Consider the following 10229-nt stretch of genomic DNA (forward strand, 5'->3'; position numbering starts at 1 on the left):
TTGCCAATGAGACTACATAAGTGGTTTTTGAAGTGTCCATTGCAACAGGACTTGCGAGTAACCCTACGGGATTGTGACACCTCACACCTGACCGGGTCCATATGTGAGACACCACAGTTGTTGTCGAGGTAACTCAAACTACTTAATAGTTTCAATTCAACATGAGAAGTAATCAATAACACATTTAAATCAAACCATTTCAATAGCTTAAATTCATTATTAAGACTTTTAAAACAATTCTTAGGAGTTCGGAGGTGATCGAGATTGAGTATGAGTCTTTGGGGGTCGAAGCAACTAAAAACAAGGGAGGGACCCCATTTTGACCTAGTTATATTGGTAAAACCATTAACTCTCACAATCGAGTCATAGCCAAACATATTTTGTTTACTGGCTAACTTCTTAGGGGAGAATTCAAAGGTGATAGATTTATGTCTTTAGACACAAAAGTGAGGTTGTTATATTGGGGTAGAACTTGAATCACTTGTTGTATTGAGATTAAAGATAGTAGATTAACTCAATGAGCTAGGCTCCACAAATGTAAGGAAATTGAATTGCATAAACAATGTTGTGTGTTCTATTTTTTTAGTTGTGTTCATTATAGTGGCATCTATAGTGGCAATTGTAGCCATCATTTCCATTCAAGTGATCTATTTTTCTTAGCAATTATCGACTGTTCATTTCAATAGGAATATAAGATAACATGTAACAGCCCGATTTTCAATGATGTCAAAAATAGTGGTTCGAGACCACCAAATCTGACAAGTGAGTTCATATATTTTATTATTTAGTGTTTATGAGCCAAATGAGATTTTAAGAAGACATTTGAAATAGTGAATTATGTTTTAGAAGAATTTATTAAGTTAAGTGGTTTCGAAAACGAGGTATCGATACCTCGATTTCATAAATTGAGCCGTGAATATTTTTATAAACATTTTCGAAGTATCATTAAGTTAGTATTAAAGTTTCATTAGAAAATTTTAACGTTTGGATAGTTAATTAGTTAAAAAGGACTAAATTGAAAAAGGTACAAAATTTGTTAATTAAGGAAATAGTGATTAAATAGCCAAATGGTATATAAAGGAGGACTTAAGTGTAAATTGGCCTAATGATATGGCTAAGACGGCATAAGTATGAAAGAAATAAGGAAACAATGTGAACTAAGGGCAAAATTGTAAAATTTAAAAATTAAACAAATAAAACAACAATTAAAAGAGTTTATAGCAATTTGTTCACAATTCTCAGCCAAAAACACCATAGAAGAGTCTCCAAAATCTGGTTTTTCATATTTTTACATCATGTGAGTTCAATTATTGCTCTTTTCTTGAATTTTTTATATTTTTAAGACTTTTACAATTAGGTCTAACTATATATTTCATTAGTTTTTGATTTTATGGGTAATTTTGAAGTTACCATTGATGAGTATTGGATTTTTATGATGAATTAACATGGATTTAGAGCTTTAATTTTATCATATGATGATTTTATGAAGTGATTTCAATAGAAATTGATTTTAAGACCAAATTGTGAAAAGATTTAATATTAGGGTTTGATACTAAACTTCTATTGATCAAAGGTTGTATAATATTTTAGAATATTTAGATAAATTGTCAATTGAGAAAATAATTAGCTCATTTGATAGGTTAATTGGTGAGGGACTAAATTATAAAAATTGTAAAAATTAGTGTAATTGTGCAATTTCAAAAATTGAGGGATATTAATTGTGAATTGAATTGAAATTGAATTATATGCTAATGAATGATTAATTTTATATTTTAGATCAAGAGCCCGTAGATAATTGTGAAAAGGGGAAATTAGCATAATAGTCTCTGAACTACTATAAATTCCACAATTTAACCCAGGTAAGTTCACATGGTTAAACTATAATAATTATATTGAATTGATGAATGATATTAAATATTTAGTATATTGTTGAAAAATGGAAAATTGTTAAATTATAAATTTGAAGTGAATATACGGTTTAAATGGAACACGAGATTAAGTACAATCGTTGTGTGGCAAAAGACAGCAAAGGAAGAATTGACGGTAAATTACCCAAGTAAACTGAAGTTCAACATTTGTTGCAAACTCTCGTGTTTACTTTCCGTTTAGCTCACATGAGCTTCAGTTAACTCATATGAGTTTCAGTTTAACACTATTGGGTTTCAGTTTAACTCTTATTGTAACATCTCGTTTTTAGTCAAATTAAAATAGTAGTTTTGGGAACACAAATCCGAAGTCAAAATAATTATTTTATTATTATTTTAATGTCTATAACATGATAGTATAGTTATGTGAAATTTTCGTTAAGAAATTTTATTATTTGAGTGCTTAATATGATAAAAAGGACTAAATCGCATAAAATGTAAAATTTGTGTTCTATTAGCTAAAGGTGTCTAATAGCTATGAAATTAAATGTTTGAAGGGTTTATGTTGTAATTAGACCATTATTTATTTGAATGGACAAAGATGGACTTGGTTAGGTAAATTTTAATTGTTATACATTAAGGTTATTTAAATAATTTAGTAATAAATGTTAACAAATTAAAGAAAAAACAAAGTATTTTGTTGCTTATCATTTTATTTACCGATTTTGGAAGAAAGAAAAAGCCATTTTTAGGGCCTAGAAGTTTGGCTATCATCTATTGCTTGTATGGTACAAATTTTGATCTCGTTTTTAATTATTTCTATGTTTTTGTGATCGTTGCAACTAGGTCTAGCTAGCCCAGGGACTAATTTGAAAATATGTTAAAGGTTTACGATGTTTTCATTGATGAATATGTATGAGCTTTAATGATTGATGGTAGATTATGAATGTTTGATGATAGTTATACAAGTTTTGTTAAGTGATTTTTAGTAAAAATGCAAATTAGGGATTAAATTGTGTAATGTGGAAACTTTATAGTTAAAATGTGAAATAAATGAAAAATATGGGTTTCTAGGGACCTAATTGAAATTCAGCTAGCATGGGTTTTGGTTGAATTGCATGGATTTGTGATTTTATGAAATAAGAACTAAATTGTAAAAACGTGAAATATTAAGGGCAAAAGTGTAAAGTGGCTTTAAAGTGTATTTTGGATTAAATTGAATAGATAGGTAATTAAATAAGCTAAATTTGATATTCTATAGATCAAGAAAAGCGAAATACGGAATTAGATCGGAGAAAGAACAAGGTGTTGGATTAATCTACTCGTTTTTTCCGTTTTTGCATCCGAGGTAAGTTCGTATGTAATAAGCATTATCTTTATTGTATTTTAAATGCTTTAATATTGCCTAAATTATGAATTACGACATTGCGGACACATTTGACGAAGATTTGGCATTGGAAATCCCGGTTGAATCTTAGGAACAGAGTAGGATACAAATGACATGTCATTAGGGGTTACATTGAGTTGGCTTCGGACCATGATATTGACACTTTGGGTGCGAGATATATTGAGTTGGCTTTAGGCCATGATATTGGCACTTAGGGTGCAAAACTCTCGAGTATCCGACTTATATTCCAAATGGTTTAACGGGTATATCGAAGATATGAAATGGTAAGAATAGATACGTATCAGAATATGTATGTATGGAAACTGTATATGTATCGAACTTATGAAAGAAGTGAACTCATGATTATATAGATGAATGAATACATGTTAACATTGTGGTTAATTATTATGTGGTATGTTATATGCATGATTTGAATAGTAAATTAAATAGTGAGATTTGCTTATTAACTTCATACGAGCTTACTAAGCTTTATAGCTAACTTTGTTTATTTTTCGTGTTTTATAGTGATTTCAAAGCTAGCTCGGATTGGGGACCGTTAGAGACTTCATCACACTATCCTACTATCACTTGGTGCTTTTGAACTTAAGTATATTGAGTATATGGCGTGTATATGAGTTTAGTCATTTTGGTATATATGTTAACTATGAATTTAGCCATTTGAGTTGGCTTGTAAATGTTAATATTTGGTTTTGTATATAGCCATGTAAGTTGGCTTAATTTTCTTGGTTTGGTTGTGTATATATATTTGTGCATATGTCTTGTGTGTGAACTTGATAGTGGATACATATGATACTTATTGATAATAGGTATTGTGGATGTCAATTGGTTGATGAATTAAGAATAAGTATGCTTGTGAGTTTAGACAAATTGATGCATATTTGAAAGTGGCTATGTAGTTGAATTGGGGATGTGAATTTGGTATAACATGCAATAACATTTTGTGATACATGTGAGACTTATTGTTGTTGGTAATATATGTTATGTTTTAGTGCCAAATGGGTTGGTTTAGGTGTGTGCAATTTGGGTGACAAATTAGCTTGGTAAATAGCCTATTTTTGTCCACACGGGCAGAGACACGGACGTGTGTCTTAGCCGTGTGTGACACACGGTCAGGTTGTACAGCCGAGTGTCCCTTGGTGTTGAAATTAAAACCAAGTCAGTATGCTTCACGCGACTCAACACACGGGCGTGTGACTTGGCTGTGTGGTATAAGTCAGTATACCCTACAAGTTTGGCATGGCCTAACACATGGCTTGGCACACGGGCGTTTGTGGCCATTTTTAGGGCACACGGGTTAGTCATACAGGTGTGTGCGTTGGCCATGTGACCCAAGTCAAAGAGTTACATGGGGTAGGACACGGGTTGGGATATGGCCATGTGCTTCCATTTTGAATGTCCAAACGACCTGTGACACGGGTGTGTCTTTGGCTATGTGAGACACACGGGCATGTGTCCCCTGTATTTTTGAAAAATTTTTAAGTTTCATAAAAATTTCCTGAGTTGTCGGTTTAGTCTCGAACCTTTTCAAATGCATATTTTAGGCCTCGTAGGTTAGTATTAGGGACAATGTTATTGAATTTGAATGATGATTTGCTTGATATTTGAAAAAGTATATGAAATGAATGTTTAATTGTTTCTATAGTCTGGTAATACTCCGTAACCCTATTTCGACATTGAATACGGGTGAGGGGTGTTACATTTATGAGCTTCTGTTCAACCCTTATGGGTTTCCGTTTAGCACTTGTGTGCTTCTGTGCAGCCTTCGGTTTTTTGTATACGATGTACTCATATTTGTAAGTTGTTCTCAGATTCGGTAATGTTGGTAAGTGACATATGAAATTAGTATATGAGAACTTAAAGTTATTGATAGTTTTGATGTGAATTAAGTGAATTCCTAAATTAAAGTTGTGGTTGGCAGGAAATGTAATTTGAATGATTTATTTACTTGATTTGGTTATAGTATGTTCAATGTTTGGTAAGATTTATGTTTAAAACCAACGAACTTACTAAGTTTCATTAAGCTTACTTGTGTTTTTTTAATGTCTTTGTAGATTAACGTGAGGTCGGGGAATCGGATCAACACATTGAGCCACACTATCCAACTTGTTTTGGTAGTTTTTGCAATGTATATTTTGGTTTATATGGATGTATAGGGTGATAATGATTTGTGTAAATATTAAGAGTCATATTTTGTTTTCATATCAACCCAACTTGTAGCACCCCAAACCCGGCCCAGACGTTATGGCTGGATCCGACATGCCACATCGAAGCTTTAAAAACATTTTATATTGTTGATCCAGAAAAACCTACTTAGTGTTTTAAAAGATAATTTCATTATAGGTTAAAGTGAATGGAAGCTGTGCACCAGGTAGGAAACCGGAAAAGAGGTGGTGAGTCCATCGGACTGCTTAAGTACCAAGCTCCCTTCGGATCCAATCCTAGACATGCATACCGCCATTGCCACACCTTAACGTCATGGATATTTCTAGGAAACCGATTTGATTAAGTCATTTTTAGGAAAAGTGATTAATTTTGGAAAATACTTTCATTGCGGAAGCTTTGCTTGTTGTTGTGTTATTTTGAAATCAACTGTTGTTTTTGAAAACGCGCCCTAAAGCTATCCAATTTCAACAATTAAAATAAGTAATACCTATCTTAGTAATACATATTAAAACCATCAAAAATAATTAAGCGGCCTTATTACATTTAAAAACCCAAAACTTCAAACGTAAATAAAAGGATGTCCAGTTCAGCAGAAGAAAATCAAACTTTCAGAACGGGTGGCCACTCCGAATTCCTTCACAGCTCCAAGCCCACTATGGTTGGGGATTACCTGCGTGGAAGAAAATAAAAGGGGTGAGTTTGGGGAAACTCAGTGTGTAAGGAATACCCATTCAAAGCCCAAGTCAGCTCAAGCCTATTGGGCCTAAGCCCATTCAGGTAACAGTGGTACTGGGCCAGAGCCCTTTTCAGATTACAATAAACTGGGCCTTAGCCCCTTATTCAGATAACAGTATGGCCCATAGGCCCATTTCAAAATACATGCAACATCAATAACATATGCAAGCCCATTTGGGGAGACTACTCAACCCACCAACCACTACACTCCACCTGTACCAGCCATACACTCCATGTGGGGAATAGCTCAACCCACCCAGCCCAACACTCCACAGTTGCAGCCTTGCTACTCAGTTAACAGTAAATTGAGGCAAAGCCTCCAGTACGTGGACAAGCCACTTTCAGTACTTCCTCCGTCAATATCCCAGTCCCATGCATCAGATAATAACAACAAGGTATGCAGTAAATAACAACAGTCAAACATGCATTTAGGTTAATTTAACCCTAGGGGTATTTCGGTAATTTATCTCTTAGGGGTAAAACTATAAATTTTCCACTTTTAAAGTATTTCAGTAATTTATCTATTTTAGGGTTTTTCATGCATATTCCTACTTTTCACGTACTAACAGAATCACGTACCGAGGGTTCTTACCGAATTGGGCCCGTTGGCCCATCATTCTAATTTTGGCCCATTAAGCCCAAAAATATCGAGGGCACAGAAATCATGCACTTTGCAGTCCAAACATTGCAGCTTACCAAAAACATTAATCGATTTACCTCACGAGCATTCGCACACTCGCAAATTTACAAAATACCGGTTTTCAGCATTTCGGCTTTTCGGCTTTTACCGATCTAGACTAAGAAAGAGGGTGTTAGTTACACACCTGTTTGCGACGATATGCTGACGAGATCCACACACGAACCGCCTACAATTGGATTACTAACACGTTAATCTAACTATTCAAATACAAACTACGTATTAACCCCTTACAATATTCAGCCAACCACACCTACAGATCATAGTAAGGTTATAAGAAATCAATAAGCAACTCATTAACAAATTTTTGTCAATGTTTACCACATAATCATAATTTCACCGCAAGCTGTCTTCCTGAGCAACAGTCATTAAATTATTTATAACTGGAGCTACGAAACTCCAAATAAAGTTCCGTTAATTTTCCCTGAAAATAGACTAATATATCTTCTATCCATAAAATTTTCAGAATTTTTGGTTTAGCCAATCAATACCAGATTTTTCTCAAAGTTTCCCATGTTTCACTGTTTGACTAATCTAACCACTCTTCATTACGAATCAAATTTATCATTGTACAGAATTCAAAATATGTTATTTTTTATTTCATTAGAAACTAGACTCAATAAGCTTTAATTACATAATTTATTCAGCTTCTAATTCATCTCCCACAATTTATGGTGATTTTCCAAAGTCACGTTACTGCTGCTGTCCCAAGCAGATTTATTACCAAATCACTCTTTCACACATACCTTGCATGCATGTTATTTAAACATGTATATCACCAATCAATCATCACATATCTATGATTTTACTTAAGTAGAATCTCCATTTCATCATTTTAAAGCACAACATGTTAGCTGATTTTTCCCTTTAACATCTAAGGCACATGCATGCTCATTTGTTTGGCTCAACTTCACCTATCTTCCATTTTTCATCAAAAGAACATGAAACAACAACCATTTCCTTCATTTTAATTCATGACTAAATGCTCACAACACAACTAAAAACCAAAATATGCTTCAAGAGTTAAGGTAGAATCAAGATGAACTCATGAACCTCAAAATAGAAGCAAGGTACCAAGAACTTACCTTCAATTTTCCTCCTCCTAATGACCGAATACTCAAGAGCTTTCTCCTCTCCTTTCTCTTCTCTAACTTTTAGCTATGATGAACAAAGATGGACAAAACTTTGTTCTTTTCACCCCTTTTTCTTTTAATAAAATTTCATATTTCATCCATTTAATTCTTTAATACAAAAGACATGAAATTCTTATCATGAAACATTTACCTAACCCATTATCATGAAACATTTACCTAACCCATTATCATGGAACATTTACCTAACCTATTATCAATTTGTATCAATTTGTACCATAAATTATGGATATCAAGTGCACATTTTGTCTACAACAACATGATGGCTGGCCACTTAATGTAAAATGGGAGGTTTGTCATGCAAATCCTCCTATTTTGCACTCCTATTTATTTGGCCACTTCAATTTAGCCTATAGCATTTTCAAACATTTTCACATAGGTTCTATTTCATAATTTCACCCCCTTTTTCTTATGGAACAAAAATTAACTAAAATTATCGGGTTCTATCTTAAGTTTGGGCTTTCTAGAGGCCCACTAACATAATTAAACCTATGCCAACATTCACAGGATTCCCGAAAATTGGGGCGTTACACAACTTATATGAGTAAGGATATTTCATGTATGAAGCATGTTTGAAATGTTCAGATGATGGACAAATAATAGATCTATTGAAGCATGGTTGCATATACACCTAGGTGTAAGTTGTTAATTTGGTAAGTTAAGATATTTGATTATATGTGATGATATGTTAGTTATAAGAACTTGGTATTGGCTTAAATTGCGGGTCTTGTATGATTTGTGAATGTAAAATTTGTTGTGCATAGGTTGATACCAAGATTGGGTGAGAAAAGTGGCCTTAAAATGGCCTATTTTCGTCCACACGGGCAGAGACACAGGCGTGTGTATCAGCCGTGAATGACACACGGCCCAACACATGGGCATGTTGTCTGGCCGTGTGTCCCCTGCACCTTGAAATTTCGAAACAGAATTCCCAGGTTTTTGTACACGGTCTAGCACGCGGGCATGTAGCTTGGCCGTGTGACCCTTGTACCTTACACACGACCGTATGGTTGGCCGTGTGACTTAAGTCAGAGAGTTACACGGGTATGGACATAGGTTGGGACACGGCCGTGTGCTTCACATCGAATGCCCATTTGGCCTAAGACACGGGCATGTCTTCAGGCCGTGTGGCTCACATGGCCGGCCACACAAGCGTGTGTCCCTTGCTCCTAAGAAAATTTTTAAGATTTTGGGAAAAATTCTTTGAGTATCCGATTTAGTCCCGATTCACTTCTAAGGTGTATATTGGGCCTCGAGGGCTTATACAAGGGATAATATTAGTATCTTATGACTGGTTTTTGATATGTTATTAAGTGTTATAAAATATTCATATTTTATTCCGTAAAGTCCGATGATGCTTCATAACCCTGTTCAGGCGACGGATAAGGGCTATGGATGTTACATAACAGTAGCCACCTTCAACGAAGAGAAGAAATAGAAGCTTCAAGGATCTCCAACTTTTCTTAACAACTTGTTTTCTTCACAACCAAAAATTCATTAGATCAAACACATTTCAATAACCACAAGAAACCAAAAAAAAAATTTGTCAGATCTAAGTCAAGGCCAAGAATTAACACCACACGGACTTACAAGAATTGAAACAATTAACATTGCAACATGATGAAACTTATGAAGAATTAAAGAAAACAAAGAATTTCATGAAAGAATTAATGACTTGTTGTTAGGTAAAAGCTCTAATACCATGAAAGCAGTTCATGAATAAAAGAAAACTTGAAAATCCAAAAGAAAGAAGGTATGATCAAAGGGGAAAAATGGGTTTACTTATTTTAATAATCCAACTTTAATATCCTCAACTGAAGATGAGTCTATTTATACAATTGGTAAGAACTATCTAGAAATGTATACTGGTCTAACAAACTTCCTAAGTAATTCTTTTCCATTAGATTCTAGAAAGAAATAGTTATAATCAGATTCTAGAAAGAAAAGTATAGGATCTTTGTAATGTATGTTTTGATATGTTTAACCTTTTGAGGTAATATTGGTTTGGTACACTTTAATGCCTTACCAAGTTATGTCATTTTGGTCACTTTTAAGTGCTTGTAAATAAGGTTCTTATGGTATGTTTTGGTGGCTTGCAAATGGTCATGTATGGTAGTTAAATGAACTAGGTTGTGTGTTTGAGACATAGTCAAATTGCTTTGGTTTGATTCATAATATTTGATACAATTGTGGTGCCTTTGAATGGCATA

The sequence above is a fragment of the Gossypium hirsutum genome, chromosome A09, assembly GCF_007990345.1.
Source record: "Gossypium hirsutum isolate 1008001.06 chromosome A09, Gossypium_hirsutum_v2.1, whole genome shotgun sequence".
NCBI classification, from domain to species: domain Eukaryota; kingdom Viridiplantae; phylum Streptophyta; class Magnoliopsida; order Malvales; family Malvaceae; genus Gossypium; species Gossypium hirsutum.